Raw genomic sequence first — 21,766 nt, forward strand, 5'->3', positions numbered from 1 at the left:
ACGTTGCCAAAGGTGATCGTTCCGCTTTTTCTCGTCGTGGGCGGAAAATTTCATGCGTTTAATACGCAATTACTTTGGCTCTATCTGGAGGCGCCTTCTGTCATTTTTGCCGAAAAGAACACTTTTAAAGTAAAGAATATGTGAGCGTGCGAGTGCCTTAAATGCCATGGTTTTATAATATAAATAAAAATGTATTTAAAATAAAATTATGTGTTATACAATTTTCGTGTATTTTAATTAAAACATACATATATTACAAAGCTACAATTCTAAACCTTGATACGGGGTATTCATAACAATGCCTCCAGCATAAGAATTGTGCACTCGAAGTTGTTTGTAATTATTCGCCTTGTACCGACTCAGAGTATAAATGTACGTAAATAAGTTTGAATAAGTAACATACACTTGGAAAAAGTATGTTTATAAAATCGGCAAAAAATTATGTTGAGGCATTATTCAACCAGTAGGCTTGTTTTGTAATCAAATTGAAAAATATATTTATTTACATCTTACTTATTTTATATTATATTCATTTAAAGAAAAAAAATATCACATACTGTTATTAAGACGTATTTATTATAAACCAGAGTTTTTTCAACTACGCCTTTTATAATTTTGCCCAAAAAAATACAGTGAGTTGCAATACATTTAACAAATCAAACAAATTCCGCTTTTACTTCTGAGTAAAATATTTTTAAGAGTGGTTAATTTAATGCCTGAAACTTATAAAGCTTACAACTTTAATAACGTTGGACTATTTCAGTCGTTATACTAGATTGCTGTAGAAAATAGTGTACTATCAGCACTTTTGATTTATCCACTTTCATAAAAGCACAAAAGTGGACATTTCCATATTCACATTAATTTTTGTCTTTTTTTTTGTGAAGTGATTAATTCATTATATGAAACTTTTGTGGTAGTAGCAATGTATGATACAAACTGGCGTAACTCACAAATTCATCAGAATTTTTATCCTAGTTCTTTAAAAAGTTGATATTAAACATCACCTAAAGTTTTACAAATTCTAGAGATTGTGTATGTGAGAGATGTATTTCATTACTGTTTTAATGCTGTTGGTGCCCAAAAACAACTGTACTTTCTCGATTGTTTGTAGTTTTTGCTCCCTGTGATTTCATATGTATGCCACTGAATAGAAGGCCTAAAGTGAGTTTTTGATAGTTCCAAAAGTACGGTTACTAAGCGTACCTGATTATTAAAATATAGATTTTATTAGCTTCAAGCTAGTCTTCAGAGTAATATTAATTTCATATCATACAAGAAAATACGTAAACTTCGCTAAACTTCCTTTTATCTCCGTACGTATGTATTAAACAGAGTTCAATTAATTTTATCTAAATATTTCTAAGTATTATGGTAGAGTAATAGGCTCATATAAGTACCGCAACAATTTAATTTAATTAAAACCGCTATGCTCTAAATCTATACTTTTTTTTACATTGGTGTTTATATTATTAATTTTACAGCATTGCATTATATTTTTTTAATATCATTGAAAAAGTATTATAAAAAACTTTTAATATACTCTAGAGTTTTTCAATATTGCGGATTTTCAATTATTCGAATATAAAATATTGTATACTAGCACGTCAGACGTGTGGTATATATCGCTGAGTTTTGATATGAAAGATCTAGGTTCGAATCCCATATTTACCTTGGTGTTTTTAATTTTTATCGTGTCAAGGAGATCGATTGGTTATTATTATAAAATTTAAATTCCTATTGATGTACAGAGATCTGTCTTATCTCATAAAAGAATATCAAGATTATTAATTTAAATTGAGCTAGGTTGTTCATATTAAGTATTAAAAATTGTCTAATAATGAGCTACTTCGTATTAAAAAAACGATAAAATATTCGAATATATCTGTAGAGGTTCATTGTTCCGGACACAAGTATTTATTTATTTGTATTAAAAAAATAATAAAGTAATAAGTGGCAAACATTAAATCAATACAAAGTTAAATTTTAGTTATACCTGTTGCCAAAGAAAATACATAACTTGTTATGCTTAAAAATATTACCATATTATTTTTTTAAGACAGATTCGAAATTATACAATATTATTAAAAAAATAAAAGTAATAATAAAATTAAATTCCAGCCGTTGAAAAAGTCCACAGTTTAACTAAGAAAAATGAGTAATTTCTGGAATTTCGGCAATTCCAGAAATTACTCATTTTTCTTAATTAATATTATTGTTCAGCTGTGGACTTTTTCATTGGCTATATTGAACTTTTTATATTTTTTTTAATTAATACGTATTTTAGTTCATATTTTATTGTTCCGCTATTAATAACATAAATATATTTTGTAAAATAAAAAGTAGCACAATTGGCTTGTGAAGAGTGCAGTAGAAAAAAGACTACTCGCGTTGTTGTAATGACCAAAAAAAGCAGTGTTTTTAGTAGTCGATTTTCAGTGTAAAATTTTAAAAATATATTACTAAAAATTGAATAAATAGAACACCGAATAGTTATAAAAGTTGGCATATGTAAATTTTCGGTATTCTAATATTTACGTTAGTCGGTTTTTAGAGTTTTTAGATTTTTTTTTAATATATCACTACAAATATGAACAAATATTCGAATAATTAATTCTTAAAAACCTGGAAAATATATTAAGTATTAGAATATTTTATTATTAGGTACTATAATAACCTATATTTAAAAAAGTTGAATTTCTTTAGTTATATATTATAAATACATTGCTAAATATTTTTTAGTATTAATTAGTTTAAAACATTTTAATTTACATTACACTATTAATTAATTTTAAAATCCAGTTTTTTTACTATAGAAATAATATTTTTTTTTTAAAAATAGCAAAAATACAATGAGACTTTTCATATGCAAATACATACTTTTATACGTTATAGATAATATCATTACTAACATAATATCGATGTCATTAAAAGTGTAAATTAGTTAATTCTTTTCTTTAATTCATTGAAATGATGTAATAGTAAGATTTTAAATATCCTGTTTTTTTCACAAGCTGTATTTTTATTTGTTCATTTACGTACAATTTATATTCTATTTTTTGACCATGGAGTCTTAATTAGAGCTTTTTTATGATTATTTGCTATGTTTAAGATATAAGATTTTCACAACAGCAAAGTGTGATATATTTAATTATTTTAACCCAAAAGAGGTTATAAATACAATTTACACATCTTTTATATATCGATGGCTGTGAAATTATGATATATTTTAATTTAAAAATAATCTGTTTTTATTTAAAATATATTGTCAACCGATGACGGAGCACTTTTGAACTGATTGCACATTTATCACTTTATGTCCAAGCAATGTAACTCCCTAGTGCATAATCGAGTTGAGAGGATCGTATCACTAGTCATTATAGTAAAAGTAAATTCAATAATATTTTATTCAAGTAAGGTAAACCATTTTGCAATAAATGCCTATTATTTATACTTAATCAATATAAAACACATAGAAGAGTGCTTGAACGAAGGTAATGAATTTTTAATAACCACTCGCCGATACCTTTTCATGGGCTTTTTTCGCGAATACTCCGATTGAATAGTGAGCACTTTTTATAGTCTATTTGCACTTTAACTGAGTGAGCGCTCCGCAATTCATTCAATTTTCAGTATATTGATTAAAGGTAATGCATTTCAACGGGTCCACGATCCGACCACTCTAAACAATCGTCAGAGCGAGTTTCAAACGATGAAATCCAACCCGCACGAGACGTATTTAAACAATTCTCCATTGCCGATTGTTCAAACCAAACAACCACAGCTGAATTGGTACAATAATAAATTATTGGTAATGATTTAAATGCGTTGATATAGACACATTATTTTAATTAATCTTCGTTTAATTTTCTTGTGTTTCAACACTTTTGGAAGATTAGTATTATAAATATAAATTTAGTAGCAGTTTCTTTATAAAGCCAACGATCTCTCATAATTCAGCACAAACAATAAAAAAAATCTTGTCTCTCTGTAACCCATTCAATACGTTGTCGTATAGTATTAATAGATAATCTATTATTGTAGTTCATTTTAAAGTTCGTTGTTTAAACAGTTAAAATTGGTTCCTTTGTTGCTCCTAATCCTCAGCGAGATACCTCGAAACAGCTTATCCGACCACATCTCAATATTTATCCAGAGGCACTACAAGGGCCTATCAAATTTAAAGGCTTACACACATCGGTCACGCTTCGTGCCGTGTCCGGGTGAAATTTTCGACCCTGCCGCGTGTACTTTACGGCCTAGGCGAAAGTAGATTTACCCTCCGTAACCCATCTCTGCCATACATGGCAACATTAGATGTTTAGCATTAGTTGCAAATTGAATCTTCGGCCCGGGGCCCGGACGTGGTAGGCATGAGAAAATATTTTTTCGCCCACCCTGAATATTTTAACATAGGTTCAACTCAGATTGAATCTAATGTGTTGGAAACTTATCTGTGTTGCACCGCCGCCCTCGTTTGCTTGTATTAATATCCCTTTTGAGTACTTATTGATTTAAGTTACGCCCCTGGGGTTGATGAAGTCCTTAATCGCCTAGTTACATAATTTGGACGCGGATTGCAATTTAACTTGCCGATATATAACGTTACGGCTCTGGTGGAAATTAACCAAGTTTGAGGTTTTAGATAATAGTGCGCTCCGACGGCGTTTGATTTGAAGGCTCGAGATAAGTTGTCGAGAGTTATAATAGTTTAAAATTACACTAGCTTTTGACAAATTTAGCAAATTGTCTGAAATAAACACGTTTACTTGATTGTACGTTAATATGTTACAAATTAATTATTTATCAATATTTTTACACCTTTTGTGTATTACTTGCCCTTTCAACCTTGTAAGCTAGAGCAGGTTTGCTCGACTGAGTACTGAACTATAAATATTATAATGTTGACAATATCGTAGTTGTTGTTGATAAGTACGTTATGTGCTTGACTGCTAATAATCATGTATGTCAGCAGCACGTTTTCGTCTAAGCTCTCTTAAATTAAAATAATAAACTAGTAGTAATATTTTTATATAAATATATTTGTAATTGTAGTTTTAGAATTATTATAATAAACACAATAACTTCTCGGAAGCAGTAGTCAAGCTTAACCTGTTTACCTGCCAAAAAAATCGCAAATGACCGAAGAAATTCGTCTAATTCGCATGAAATAAGCCAATCAACACCCTTTGAATTGAAAAAAAGTATCACACTTTAATAAGAGTAAAATAAATTTGTACTGGTCAGATGAAGTGCACTACTTTCGTTATAAAAGTGGTGAAAGATACAGAGAAACATGTCTCTGGGCAACTATACAAAATCCAGAGAGCCAGATGATCTGGGGGTGATTCTTATATTCCGGAATGGAAAGTACCTACTTAGTTGACGGATCATTAAAAGTGGTAGATTTTAAAACTCTTTGGAATATTTTTCACCCATTCGATTGAAAAAATCGTAAACTCAAATTTACACTTTAACGTTTTTTTGGTTCTGAACCATTTTATTAGACAAAAATAGTAAGTTATGTTTTTTATCAATTTAATTGATGCAGAAAAAAATTCAAAAATTAAATTAATAATTGATTTAAATATTTCTGAATATAAAGAAAAATACGGAAAAATCTTGGATTGACCCTGTAATTAAGTAAGTCTTATGATTTAATCATTAGTGTTAATTTTAAGTTTGAAGTTTTCAGGTTTCTTACTCTTTGGGGCGTGACTTTGCAGCCAGTCAGACGCCGGTGGAAGCTAGTGAGAATTTTATTAGATTATATTACATATTGCGATAGGCGAGATGTTTTCCTCAGCAGTGGTGCAGAAGCTGGCGCAGGGATGATGTCTGTGGAAAATCCTTAGAGTTCTGATTGGTGTGGTAGTTGTTCCCTCTCTGGTGGAGTAAACGTCCATGATCGTATGTTGCCCGCGGGCGTGCCAAATCTGCTAGTTTCTTCGAGTGTCTGTCGGAGTCTTCATTGGCGTCCATCCTTATGTACTTAGAGCTGCAATGCTTGCTGACTAATCACAATCATGCAGTGATCATCCAGACAATCGTTGCACTAAATTCTTAGAACAACGAAATATGTATACGCCTTTAGAAAGTGACATTTGTTTGATGGGCATCTCCGAGGTCGAATTGTGCAACGGGAATGCTGTGGCCTTTCAGTGCTTTCTGTCGTCTGGTGATATATTGTTTCCCGTGACCGCTTCGTAACAAATGCACCGGAGAATCTTTGCGTATTTTTTATGGGAAACCCTAAATTCTAGTTTATCCTTATTGATGAATGATTATTTTTGGTTACAGATGTTAACGCAAGATGTAAATAAGTTTCAAAAATATAATCACCCCACAAAGTTGTTTTTTATGTGCCAAAATATAATTCATAAATTTAAAAAGCAATTTTGTTTAGAATTACAACATATATATATTTTTTAAATTATAACACATCTTCATATATATTACATTACATTTTACAATAGACTATACTGTGTATTGCACGCATACTGTATATTCAATTAGGCAATGGCTTGCTAAAGTGCAGGTATCTTTGCACACATATGATATCAAATATTTCCAGTTAAAGTGTGCTTCTCAACCCACAGTAGTGAAGTCAGCAATGCGTGTAGCGCTATGTGCAGTACCTGCATTGTCTGAGATTGCGATATTAATTTTAGATTTTCAGATTCTCACATTAACTGATTTAGTATATTTGCTTTCATCCATACTATCTCAATTGTTGGTATTTTGATGTATTCCTGGTTCTCATTCAAATTTAAATTAAAATGTACTGATTTTTCTTAATCTAACGATTTATTTTTCAAGTTTATTACAGCTCAATTATAATAATGAATGTCTTTAATTTCCGCCATAACAATCAGGCCTGTGGCGTTAATTTTTCATACATTTCTGAGGTATTGTTCTGTGATAACAGTGGTCGTCTATTAGGTCGTTTTCGCCGCCCTGTGCCTCGCCGGTGGGCGGACAGGTCGCCGCCCACCAACTCCTCTATTTATTACAACCTAATTGAGCCGCACCTGCATCGCATGCCACCGGCTAATTGTAGGGTGCACTTTCAGTCCTCGGGCTAGTCGCCTGCCTAATCCGGCTCTGCTTTTTGTTATTAACTATATCGTGATAGAAGCTAAATTAATTTTTGTATCCAATTTAAACGACATGCGACCATGCCTTAGCATGACCTTTTAGTTTATAATCCATAAATGCAAATTTATGATATTAAAATTTAACGAGGAGAAAAGGATGTGTGTTATCGCCCATACATTGAAATATGCATTGACGGAAAAATCATTCGTTATACAAGTTATATGTTTTTATTTTATATTAAAAAAAAAATTTCTATGCAAGCATATAACTATCTTAAAAATCTATCTGATAACGATCATAATATTTATCATGTGATTTGAAAACCCTTTCAATATTCGTTCATTAATAAATGTATCACGTACTTTCATCTCAGCCACCCCCGTTAAGGGCGAATCCCTCAAAATTGGCACGCTTCCTACGTCTTGTTGAATACATTATATCTATCTCTCGCTATACGAAAAATCATTATGCTATTTTGGGCCTATACTATTACCTGTAATACATTCTACCTTATCGCTTTTCTATAAAGATTTTTTTTTATATATCTTTATATTTAAAAAAAATAAAAATATATTAGCATATTAATTAAAAACAGTGCTAGTTGGATGCAAAAAATTTGATACACTTCTTAATAACCTAATTTTATTTTTTTAATCAATTATATATATTTTATTAGTTGTAATAATTATCACTCCTCTGCAAGCTTGTTGATATGTTGACTTCCATTATTGATTTATTTTAATTTATTTATAAGCAAAATTCGGAATAATAGGGTGGCTAGAAATAAATGCCATATAAAACAAATAAAGTTAATTTCAACCAGTTTTTTTTAATTATAGTTATTACTACATACAATATTAATATAATGCATGTATTATGGCTAACGTCTAGTAATGTATACATTTCTACTTATACAATTAATAAAATTAGAGTAGAGATACAATTTGTATAAATGAGTATATTTAAAACAATTTTGTAATATAATAACAGCATATTATCTATTGTTCATATATAAGTAACAAAACAGTATAATAAAAACACTTAAATGAATGTAAGTGTTATTATTATATAATTTCAATTACCCTTCTATTGCTATTATGGTACGTTATTTTCCTGCTAACCTTTTCCTTACAAGTTTTGCTTCGCTGAACAAATCGAACGCGGTGCTACGTAAAATCATAAAAGTGTATCAATAATATCCTGTTATAGCTATTTACATTTTTTTACATTACAGAAAAGCTACGCTTTATAATATTTTCTTTCTTGCTTGCTTTTACAGATTTATAACCCAACTATATTTAACATTATTTAATTCCATTATAAATATACATAGAATTAAATATTTTTTTGATTATTCTTAATTATATACGACCGAATAAATTAACTGTTGAACTGAATACTTTGTACAATTCATTGTTAAACGGAATACGTAATAATTACTAATCTACAATATTATTCATATGAAAAATCTGGTATATATTATTTTAATTGAATATATAAATAAATAAAAATGTTGACCGATAACAATAAGCCCGTTAGTTGCACTCGTATTAATTTATCACACCCAGCTAAACTGGATTCGGTTGTATAGCTTACCTTTTAACCCCCGAAGGTATTTTTTTTCTCATCCCCTTTCGTATAATTACCCTCTGTGGGTCGCGAGAGTTCGTTGCTGCGGGTTGAATGTGCATAATATATTATACCGAGAGCTTCGTACAAAACATATATTTTTCTACTTTACTTTTCATTAGAAAAACTTGAGATTTCAACGGCAAAGAGAGTGTGCCTTTTATCACACCTGTTAGAGCAACATTTTTATTTTTAATTATATTTACGAGTATCACGTTTTTGTGTATATTTTTTTATATTAAATAGTAAATCACAACATTTTTTCGAAGCTTTTGCTTTTCAGAATCGCAATTCATATCACGCTCTTGTGATGGGCATCATTTCTACACACCCTTTTCCGAGTTTTCCATTCAACATTTTTTCTTATCCGAAAATTGCGATCAAGTGTATGAAAAATATTATTTTACTCATATATGGATATTTTTATGGCGTTATTTTTGTTTTATGCTACTAACTGATTTAATGATTATGTAATTTAAGATCATATTGTTATAAGAGTACAATTTATTTTATCATATTAATATTTGAGCATTAATATCTTAAATCATAAATTTATCCAACTACTAAATTTATTTAATATTTTTTTTCTAAAGCTATAACGTATTCATCAACTTTATTTTAAGCTAAGAAACGAAGCTTCGTCTTCGGAATTTTTTCTTCCTGTATATTTTTTATTTTTTTTATTACGCTCATGATTTTTAGTATCAAATAAAAAGCGCATATTCATTAAATTCTGATCCCATTTAGCAATCGATGATTATTATATATAAAAAAATTATCAAGAATTATATTTTTGTGCAATTGATTTTTTTGCTATATATTTACTTTGCTCCGCGACTTCTTTAAGTTATTTAAAGTGAGAAAAGTACAAATGCAATAAATTAATAATATTTTTCCATTACAAATATAATATAAAATTGAATCAACATTTAGCGCCAAGAAATATATTTAAAAAATATTTTTTTGATAATTATTGCTTCATTTCTACAAATCAAAATATAAAGTAATATAATTTGATTAAAATCTATAATAATAATTCAGAATGTATAAAAGATACGTCATCTATTTCCAAACTCTAATTTCAACCTAGTGTCTTTATACTTACTTCAAGGTTTTGATTATATACTGATTAATTTACCCAGCTGTAACGCATTGGGCTTACGCCTATCATGTTACAATTGTAGATTCAAATAAAATAAAATAAATTAAATATCTTTTAATTAATCCCAGTTTACATGAATATATTTAAAAAAATATTATTGAATAATAATGTATATATTAAAACGTTTATATAAACTATATTATTTAAATGTATTTAAGTAATTTATATATATATTTTAAAAAGGCGTTAACTGAATTAGAGACCGACCAAAATCGAGCTATATGTGATAATAGATCTTATATCCAAAATAGTAGTTGTATTATAATGAGAGATTATTTTCCGTAATCAGAAGATTTATTAAATAAATATATGCATCGTCAGCAGATATATTTAAGGTTATTTAAAAAAAAACTAGTGATTTACCAAATCCCACTCTAAATTATTTGGCAGTTTTATTTCACCTCTTTAGACGCTTGAAGATTTATAGCATCTTTTTGTTCAGATAAATGTTTCAGCGTGAAGTACATACAATTTCATCGCGTTCCTATATCTTAAATTAAGGAATGCCTTTGAAAGGCTCGGATATAGGAGATACATATGTATAAGTACATATATGTTTTTGACCACTAAGTTTAATTTAGTATTATTTTATTTTAATAAGCCCCTTCACAGTAATATTAATTTCGAAAAAATATCTATAATTTGATTGATTTTTAAGAAAAAATTATTCATAGATTAATGAAAATAATTTATCTCAATACAGTAGAGATCAGCAGTGCACAATATCCGCCCAAAATATTTTATTTGTAAGCTTAAAATTCAAAAAAATATTAGTGGCCGCGCATCAAACATGGATTATTTGATGCGATTGTATAGACGCCTTAAAACCAGCTTTCACTATTTGGAGAAAAAACAAAGTAAATAACGATATTACAGGTATTGACAATATTATTATTAATTTAATTAACTGCCTGAAAAAATATTCCGAATACCGTTTGCTTGATTCACCGTGAATATTGATTAGCAAAACCAAAGCATTCGAATACACCGACAACTACTGTTTTGATTTATTAAATATTTTAATTAAAACACTTTAGTTATAAAAAAAAATATTTTTGAAAATTCGGCCATCAAATCTTTCTTCTTTTGAAACAAATCTAGGACAACTTTGACAAAATATCCTTGATAAACCGCTTCTAGATGCCTTCTAAATTTTTATATTAAGGGCCAGAGCACCACTCTCTAATTTATTCCAATAAAATGTAAACGTTTGTTTAAAATGCGACATATTAAAAAAACACTTTTATACGATTGATGATTGTGATATTTTTGTCATTGAGATGAGATTTATTTATGATACATGATTTTATATTAATTATTGCACATTTAATAATAATTTTAGAAAATCGAAATATTTATTTCGAAAGATTTATCTATCGTATATTTCTACTTATGTTAAAAGTAACATGAATTAAATTAGCATTATAAATGTTAATTTTATTATTATAGTATAACAAATACATGAATACTTTTTGAATTAATAAATCACACCGGTCAACATACTTTAATTATAACTTATTTTACGGCGTCTAGTACAACTTATTTTAGTTGGTAACATAAAAAAATAATATTGCATCGTTTTCCTATGAAAAAGGTTTTTGTTTAAAAAAAAAACATATATTTCACGTAATTTTTTAAAATACGTTTTTCATTGTTGCGATTTACTTATTGCTAATATTTAGATCATATGTTTAGTGAAGTATTTTCCGTGGACTATTTGGGTAAAAAATGTCTGAATGGAAATATAAATGTAAAAATAGTAGAAAGAAATTCGTGTATTATATATATATATATGATTTTGTTTTCACTTCGCCAGCCATCCCTATCATAAAAATGGATCAGCAGGCCGTTTCTTTGTTACATTACATAATTACTGTGAACTGATAGGTGTCGTTAGACTTGCCAGAGACAAAGCAAATATATTCTTTGTATGTTGACACGTCGCGCATATACAAAAATATCGAACATGTTTCATTAAACTTTAAAAATTTGCTCCGAAATATCAGCAAGTAAGATTTTTGCATTGGTAGGGTAGGCCTATATTTCGGTCCTCTTGGACTAAGAGGGCTAATATTATTCTATTTCAATAACCTACCCCGATAAAACTACTTAGGTTAATCCCCTACAATGAGCATCATTTTATTCTACGCTTTTGCTTTAAATCAATATGGGCATCGTAGTTTTCGTAATTCTAAGACACGCAGATGTTGTTTTCAACAAATACGATGCACGGATTAATAAATAAATAAAAATTAATTTTTGGTACTACCGGTATTTCATTTTGTAATACCGGTAGCACTGAAAGTCAATTTTTGCCCCAATACCGCTTTTTCGACGAAGACTCTCGAACCGACGACTTTGCTGCCCAGATTATAACGTATACATATTGGTAAAATAAGCGTAAACTGACTGTAAAGGTCACACTATTCGGATACCAATTTCGAAAATCAAATTACTAGACTTAACGAGTTTAATCACAGTGAATGAAGTCAGGAGGTTAAGTTTAGACGCGTTTGCTTCATCGGTACAAATTCTTGGCTTATCGTTAACGATTCTATTTGTAAAATTTAAGTCTTTAGATTCTGCCTCATTTATTAATAATATTCCCCGTCGTACGAAGAACGACGACGGCTTATAGCATTGTTAGCATTTCATGAAATGCGAGGGCTATTTTTCCCGTACGCCATTCCCCGTGGAGGTTATTTTCACAATATTTGTTGGTTCGCAAATTCACTATAACATTTTCTAAATGATTTAACCGCACGAAACCGTAATGTCCTTTGACATAACCTATGTATATGTGATGTTTACGTTGCAATTATTTTATCTGGTGCATTCTCAGTGGCTATTTACTTAAATTGCTTCCCTTCTCATATTGATTAACGAATGTCAAACTTTGAATTGAACATCGCACTGGCATACCTGTGTATTAGCCGTACATGGGTAATCCCCTCGCGCATTGCCCACAACAATATTGAACGTAGCCGACCGTTGCGGTTACATGTACAATATCATTACGTTATGGCCGTCGCCCCATGTTCATTGGCCATGTAAATCATTGCCGTCCAGAAATTTGGACTAAATTATAACCCTAGGTTTGACCGTCGTGTCGTTCGTCTAAGCCCTGAATGCACGCGCCTTTGTGCGAGCAGTGCTAGCCCTAATTCATAGTCTTTGTCGGTTTAAACCCGCCGCCAGAATTTCGAAACAGGTGAGCGGTCAAAGGTCGAAAGAGACGGTTTTGGTTAGCTCGTAAGTTGATTGAGGATCACTGGATGGGCTGCCTAATGACGGTTGGCGGCATTGTCGGCGAATGAGGCGGTAAAAATGAATTAAGTCTCATGCTTTTATCGTGGCTTTTGACCTTTATTATATATATTGTAATAATTGCATCGTATCCGGTTAAAAAAATTCTCTATTCTATAAAGCAACTGTAATAAGGTGCATATTTTTAACTACGTTATTTAAATAGATATATTATTATAGATTTCTTGATCTAATATTTTTTAATAAAGCTTGAGTCAAAATATTCTTAATTGTAATGATTTAGCTAAAATAAGATATTAAGTCAAAACTTACACGCGAAATTTTAGCGCGTGCCAACTTAATGAAACCCGATAAGATACGTTCATAATATCCGTTACATTAGTTATATTGTACAACAAGATTGCTACAAATATAATATATTTCAGTTGAATCCCAGTATAAGAAATATAACTTGATTATTCTTGACAAAAAAATAATCCCGAAATTTTCAGGATTATGTTTACTAAACCCAGACTTGGTAGTTATCGTAAATCGTCCGGGATCTAAAATTGGATTCCCTAAAAATATTATCAGTTGTTCAGACCATACTTACTATGTATAAATAATTGCATTGGTACTCGCCCATTGGAAATTTTCCGTGAATTTATCCCTCGATTCTGTCCGATTGTCCGGTTCTATCCGAAAAATAAATGGTTCACGTCGAATCCGGCGGCGTAATTCGATTATGTGCCGATTTTCCATTTACACCGATGCGGGCTAACCGAATGCACTGATAAATGCACGAGTCGAATATTAAACCGAGAATGGTTCCCGAATTGTACCAGGAAACAATGATAAATAGAACGGCCTAATTCAGCTCATCTCATGGGACACCATATTCGCGTTTCGACTAAATCGACAATTGAAAAATCTTTCTCTTTTAATATGATTCACCATAAAATATATAAAATTGCGTATTAAAGTTTTGGGTTTTGATACCGAAGGGGTGTGAATATGCAGCCAAAAGCAATGCCGGAAAGGCTAGTAACAGTTTATTTTTATAAACAAATGATATACCACATGTATGTAGAGAATGGCAGATCAAGTCGGGGAGTTTTCGCTGGCGTGTCGAGTTTTATTATTGACGGCTGTGATTTCGTAGAGCACCTGTGATCTCGTGATGTGTCTCGTGTACATGCTGGGTCCTCGCTTGTCTTTGCTGCTGTGATACTGTGGCGTCTCTTTTGGTCCTCTGTGACCAAGCGTCACATCTTTCATAATATTTTTAAATTATGAGACAACCCTGACGTATCGCAGATGAAGATGTTTGCGGGCCAATTGCATCGCTTCTTGGATACACCTACAAAAGCTGTTAACGCCTTAAAAGATAAGCAATCCAGTGATCGATAATTAAAGGGTAGAAGAATAATATTATTAGGCGAAAGGTAGAACGTATTATCTATCAATTATTAACGCAATTATTTGTTCATGCGATTTTTATTTTATTGTGTAAAATACAATGTAAGCTCTCCCTTTTCAAGACATGTTCTTTTTATTCAAAATGATCATTAAGTCATAATAAATTGTGCAAGTGGTTAAAATCCCCATAGAAGCATGCAAATAACTAACAGAATACTGTGCTGCTGTAAATAAATATAATAATTTATATGCATAGCATTCATTTTATTTACAAAACATTTGTTACTATGTATGTATACATAGAAAATTACATGTGGCTTTCTTATATAAAAAGGAACAAATGGAGAATTGAGAATTGTCGATTTTATCGAAAAAGTGTTCGAGATTTTTATACACAATCACATCGTATGCTTCAAATCACAACGAATGATACTTGATTATTGGAAACAATGTATCCCGTTTGCTCTAACTTTATTATGAAACATTTTGATATAGGTAATCGAGTAGATGTTATCTACATTTATATTGATATTGGTTTTCTAGCAAAAATAATATTTTTAAACCGTCGTCAATGATCGAATATAGGCTTCATAAGTGTTCTAAAAACACAGTTTTATCAAAAATTCCTTAATTTTAAAAGCAATACCCGATAATATATTTTTATTAATTTATTGATTATCTAAAAGTGTTCCATAGTATATAATTTATCGAGGTTGGTTTTAAATTGCTTGTTATATATAAAGATCTAAATTAGGGATATGAAATGGGTAGTGTAGCTTTCATAGTACGTATCATTTTTTTTTGTATATATATCAAAAAGCATTTATTCAAGTTTAATATGAAATTACAGTTATCAGTTATTATATGCACAAATATTTTTTTAATTATTCTAATAAATGTAATTATTAATCCGCTCTGTTAAAACTTAACATATACATCATAATTTATAATATCACTTAATTATAACTTGATTTTTCATACCGTCGCCGCTGGGTTTTGAAATTTACATAATCCATCTTTAGATATTGATAGGAACAATCAAGCCGACGGGGATGGTTACCATCCGCTGGGATCATCCCCTAATGAACGTGCCGATCTAATCACCCCCGAGTGTGTCGAAACTGTGTTAGACCGAAATCGGTGTAACGATTCCGCCGGAAAACGGTTTGAACCCATGAAATTTTAACGTGATACCGACTAATTAATTAGTGACGAGTTAAAAATCGAAGACATTTACTAAAATATTCAAATTAACCAATAAATTCGTGTCGCGAGGAAAGATTTATATGAGTGGGACGGAAGCGTTCCGTGATAGGGCCCAAACATAATTTGCATATACATAAAATTGTCGTTTGTTAAACTAACACTTTAATTAGAATAAACGAGCAACAGTGGATGATGATGGGCGTGATATGGTTGCTACGTTTTAATTGAATGGTTGTGGTTAAAAATAAATTAAACGGTAAACAAATCAATGAATAAAAGTATTAAAAAATATTTTTCCTATTCGTGCATTAGGAATTTCAATGCCGATATTGCGGTGTTTTTCAGTATAAACATGTATTTGTTTTGTTTAAGTAATTGCTTTGAAATACAAATCAAATAATTCAACTAAATTTAATGCAAAATATTATATAAATTTATTATTGTATATGTTTTTATTCTCTTTAAATGTTGAAAAAATAAAATAAAAACCCATGATAAACAAGGAAACTAATATAAATTATATTATGCATACACTACACTCTCTGGAAGTTGGCCAAGGTTGGCCAAGGACGGAGAATATAGTTGGTTACTTCGGTCGAGTTCGGTTCTGCCTGCTCTAAAATCTCTCGGAAGTTGTTCGAGGTTACCGAGAACGAGAGATAAAGTGGGGGTAATTATGTCGACTTGGCCAGCTTCGAGCGCTTCCGAACATTGTCGGCATTTTTTCTGAGTCAAAGGGAGCGCGAGCGGTGAGATACTTCCCATTTCGCTCTGCGCGTAGGCGTCCTATGGTTAACACGCATGACGAGCGCTGCATCGTGGTCACGTGGTCAAGTTATAATACCACATGCTTTTTGGGGACTTGATCCTACAGCAGGACGTATGTTAACATGCGTTTATGAAACTCGATCTTCAACAGACTCTTATTGACATCTTTGAATATTTTAGGGTGTTAAAAGGGATTAATTATATTTTTGATAGTATATTCTTCTAACAGATATATCGTTATTATATTTTTTCTATATAAAATTAAATAATTAAAAATAATTAGTGGTACTTGATTTTGTTAAAAAAAATCTTTTCCAATATCTTTATGTATTTTCCTAGATCAGCTTATATAAATGTCACACCATAACGAATTCTTATTTAGAATCGATGGCGATAAATTCTAGGATAGTCACACATGTGGTGTTTGTATTCTGAAGTATCATTTTTATGCCTTATGGCATTTTGCAAAAGCCGACAAAGATTTTGCGTAAATTGAATATTTACAACCGAAAAGTTTTCATTGATATTGTATTGATGAGTGCCCACACAAACTTTTATAATTATTAGTAGCGTAATTTTAATAACATGACAATTAAAAAATTGCGATTATTTGGCACTTTTTTCGATCGCGCGCAAATATGCCGGCTGTACGTGACAACAGCCGCCGACCGAACGTCATCCACGCCGCGAAGCGCGTGGGCATATGAAATCCGCGACAGTATGGGCGCTTACTCGAAGTCGTAGATCTCGGCCGACTTCAGTTGTAGCTTCGGTTCGGACAACTTCCAGAGTGTAGTGGAGGCATTACTGTAAAATTTAGCTAAAAATAAAAAAAAGTTTGCAATTCATTATTAAATTCTAAAATATTATATAAAAAATATTTTTAATTCTTATATTATCACTAATACACATTAATGTTTATTTTATTATTTCATTAAGCCCCTTTAAGACTTGTAACTGCTTAAAAATGGTATTAATCAAAGGTTCAACGTGTTCTTTGTCTAATTGGTCGTGGCAAACTCTTGTATTACTATTTTTATTTTACATTGAAGTTTGATCCGTATAAATATGGCATGGATAACATTTTGTGATACAATTGTTTCAATACCCAATTATTTCTGCTTTTATATTATATCTAATTAATATCGCACACACGAGAAAAGAAAAAACATAATTAAAGTATAAATGATTCAATCTAGTTTAAATTAGTAGTCAATATTTAATTTGTAGCATCTACGAATATATCTAAATCACAGTTTTACTGAAACATTACACGAATAATACCTACCTTTATTTGCCAGCCATCTACATCAGCATAATAAAGAATTGATTTTTAAATTATGTTTTAATTGCTAGAATTTGTACAACAGTTTACAAATAAATAAGTATTCTTATACGAATTACCCATCTCTATTTGACCGAAAATCGATCGTATTCTGGATTAATTAATGACCCAAATGGGACTCCCAGGTAATGGTAATTTAGTGCGATCGTTAATTGGGAACGTTGTACCTGTGCCAACCAGATAATACCCCCTGCTCGGGTGTTTCGTGAGACTCTTTCGCGAGTTTTCCGTGAGGGTAACCTCGTTCCGAAAGTTTTCGCAAAAGCTCGCGCGTGCCGAGCCTTCCGGTCGGCGGAACCGAGCTTTCCCTTTTCGACTCGTCTGCTGCCACACGGATGCTCGTGGAGAACTTTTTGAACAAACACTTGTTAGTATGTGCGATAGGGCGATCGTGATTTTCCGACCGTTCGATTTTACTTTCGCTGCGAATCTCACAAATAGTGGAGTAACTTTCTCATTTGACGAGATTGTTTGGGTCCCGACTTGAGTGGCAAATAGAATCGCGGGTTTGGTCTAGAATTTTTTATATACAAAAACATGTTATTAAGGAAATTATTGTCAATAAGCTATATGCAGCTTCTTATATAATCTTAAATATTTATAAACATTTTTTTAACTAGCCAGTTAAATTTTTGTTTTTATTAATAAATATATACATGTAATAAAATGGCGGTTCATTAGTAAAATGTTTAATTTCTGCCAATTGCACCTGAACTTTTATAAAAATAAATGGCAATTAGCGATTCTGATACTCGGCACTTTAACGAATTCCGAGAATCGATATGTTTGTATGTAGTACATACATATATAATAAAACATATAAATCATAGATTAAATTTTTTTTGTGTATTTTACTGCAAAATTTGTTAAAAAAGGATAAACATATTTTTATCTTATGTTTCGCGTTGATATAATTTGCTTCAATTGCATTCTCTAACATATTTGCAATTATTATTTATTATGATAAATAAAACATGCTTTTAAAAAGCTAATGTTTTTAGTCATAATATCTGAATTATGTAAAAAAATATTGATTTATGAGACTTTTATTTCTGCGTTATTAAATATATTTTTTACAATCTCTAAACATTTTCACTTATGCTTAAATGTCTTGATATTTAAGACCAATAGCTTTTTGAGATTTTTATGTAAAATAAAAACATTGAATCCTTAATAGTAATTTATTTAAAAAATATAAAAAAAACACAGTTAAACACACTTATATATTAAGTATATTAAATATTGGAAATTATATACAAAAGTATTTATAATTTTGCATACTTTTTGCATTTTTCTCCTGTTGAGCCAATTGTGTTATTCATTAGTAAAATATAAGTTTTTGGTCATCAGAAAAAATGCTAGTTAATGGTAAAATGCAAACCAATTAAAAATGTGCAACTAGTTTTTGATATTCTATTTGATACAATTTTTCTGATTTCGAGTTTCGGTGTATATATTTTTAAGGTTCATCGATTAAACCACTTCTTTATTGACAATCAAAGGGATTAATTTATACTATCAATCATTAAAAAGGCCAGTTCGAATTGTGATAAAGCGTTTTAACCGCATAAAAAATAAGTTTCTTTGTTATAATAGGACACCGTGGGAAACTTCTTAATGGATTTATGTCACAAGGTACGCGCCATAAATCAGAAAGAAATAATATATCCGCCGCCTTGATAAGAGATAACTCGTGCATTCAGATGTATCCTCAAAACGATCGCTTTTGTCCTGCCTTAGCGGCTAATTCGTATTCAATTCGCCACCCTTCTGTAATTGTTCGTCTCACTGAAAAACGGACAGATTATTTCTCCTCAGACATTATGTTTTAAAACTTCACCTCGTCTGAGAACCACTCTTGAAGATTTCCTCTGACTACTGCCATCTACATCGGAGTTCAAGGCATTAGATTTAACTTGAGTCACCACCAAGAGGAGTCCGACTCAACCTAAGACCAACAAAGATAGCAGAAGCCGCCGCTTCTCTCTTTGCATCAGGTCCAGCTCGACGGGAACTGGTCTGAAATCCAGAGCGAACTGACTTCAGATACGCCTGCAGCCCACGGACAACAAATTCAATAAAAACTATCTTTGTTTTAACGAAATAAACTGGATTTTTATGAAGTAATTTTTATATTATTAATAATATTCAAGTGATCTAAATAGATAAAAATCAGATGATGCAATCATCCTTGTTTTTGCGTTATCATAGTGTAAAACATGCCTTAATTACCTATTATCAGGCATTCGTTTAAACAATATTTAATTGGTTATCTTTTTAATATAGAAAAAATAACAACAAAAGCGTAATTTTCATACATACATACGCCGACGAGCTAATTTTTAACAATGTATACTGTAAACATTTACGAAATACGCATGTACACAGGGTGTGTACATTATTGGTTAAACTCTCCCTGAGAGAATAATTTGGAATAAAGTTTAGGAAAATTTTGTTTTAATGTATCGCTTTGGGGGTGTCACGTGTAGTTATTACAAAAAGTGTTGTTATTTGACACGTTGTCTTTACGCATCTTATGAAAAATATATTTATCAACTAGTTTATAATTTATGAGGTACTGAATAGTTAGGAATCGAAGTGAAAATAGTGTTGAAGCTTTATATGATAATAAATAAACTGCACTGAAATAAAACACAACGAGGTAAATTCTGTAGAAGTAATCAAGTCAATGCTTGTCAATTAAGAAGATTTATTAAAAGTTAAAAAGCATAACATATTAAACAAGATTTACAGCTATAAACACTGTACTGCAAGATATTGAAGATAATGAATACATTATTTAATGAAGATAAAGTGATTGAATTGCTCATATAATCTGCAAATAATATCTGTCAGAAGCCATATTTTGAGGTACATGCAATGTATATGATTTTAAAGCTAGAAACATCAATTCAAGGCATACGTTTAATTCAGTATAACATAATGCAAATACATAGAATGCTAGAGGTTTTGTAATTTACATAAGCTACTCTAGCGCCTGCCATACTCATTACTCCCTTCTAGTAGGTCAAGTTTCTTCGGCCATTCCGTAAAATATACAGTATCGTAAACATCGAGGCTTTGAATTAGCTTCCGACCGCTTTTCCGGCTACGAATTGCAAAGACTTGATAGCACAAAGCCGTGATTGCGGCGCTGACCGAAACGACGCCGCACAAAAGCGTCTTTGTCTATAAACGCTTTCGAAATTGTCTTGCTTTTGGACTTATAAAAATAGAAGTAAAACGAAGGAAAAAAACATATTAGACGATATGAAGAGATTTTAAGATTTTAAGCTCATGACTCCAAGAAGAAATTGAATAAAAGGAAAACATTCGTTTTCAATTTGACCATACCACTGGATAAACGATAGACGTCGTCTTGAGTAAGCTTTTACAGATAATAAATTGCATCGAATGTGAAAGCGACGTCTCGTCCATCGATGAAACTTGACCTTTGTAAACATTTCCTAAACTTGAAAGTTTACCTCTTAAAGTGATTTTGATTAACGTTACATTTTTCAAATTTTGTATCAAATCTCTATAACGTCTAGAATCGATATTATACATGCCTATTTTTTATATTAAAAAACACGTAGAACCAATATTAAATAAAAAAAAATTATATACGTTTTATTGAAACGCGTTTTAAGCTTGCGCTTGACTACAAATGCAAACGTGACCTAAGAAAATAGTACCAAAGATACAAAAAAAAAACAATCATGTGCCAGTATTCGACCACGTGATATGTCATTATTTTATTTTATTTGATTGTGCAAAACATATTTTTAGACACACTAAATACGTTTATAATTGAATATATGTTACATTTTTAATAAATGTAAATTTATTTTCAAACTCTTAAAATGTTTATCTACACATAGATAAAAAATATA

The 21,766-nt window shown here is 30.7% G+C and overlaps 1 protein-coding gene and 1 long non-coding RNA gene across 6 annotated transcripts in view; both read left to right on the top strand.

Annotated features, from left to right (window-relative positions):
- The window catches only part of LOC148227490 (fat-like cadherin-related tumor suppressor homolog), a 415,262-nt gene that overhangs the window by 359,980 nt on the left and 33,516 nt on the right, over positions 1-21,766 (top strand). The window lies entirely within an intron of this gene.
- LOC148227491 (uncharacterized) lies at positions 18,070-21,106 on the top strand. The gene is made up of 2 exons (XR_015811891.1): positions 18,070-19,021; positions 19,083-21,106. It is a non-coding gene; the product is annotated as an uncharacterized LOC148227491 (long non-coding RNA).

This window comes from Plectrocnemia conspersa, unplaced genomic scaffold, assembly GCF_051122295.1.
Source record: "Plectrocnemia conspersa isolate PC_06_02 unplaced genomic scaffold, ASM5112229v1 ptg000013l, whole genome shotgun sequence".
Lineage (NCBI taxonomy): Eukaryota > Metazoa > Arthropoda > Insecta > Trichoptera > Polycentropodidae > Plectrocnemia > Plectrocnemia conspersa.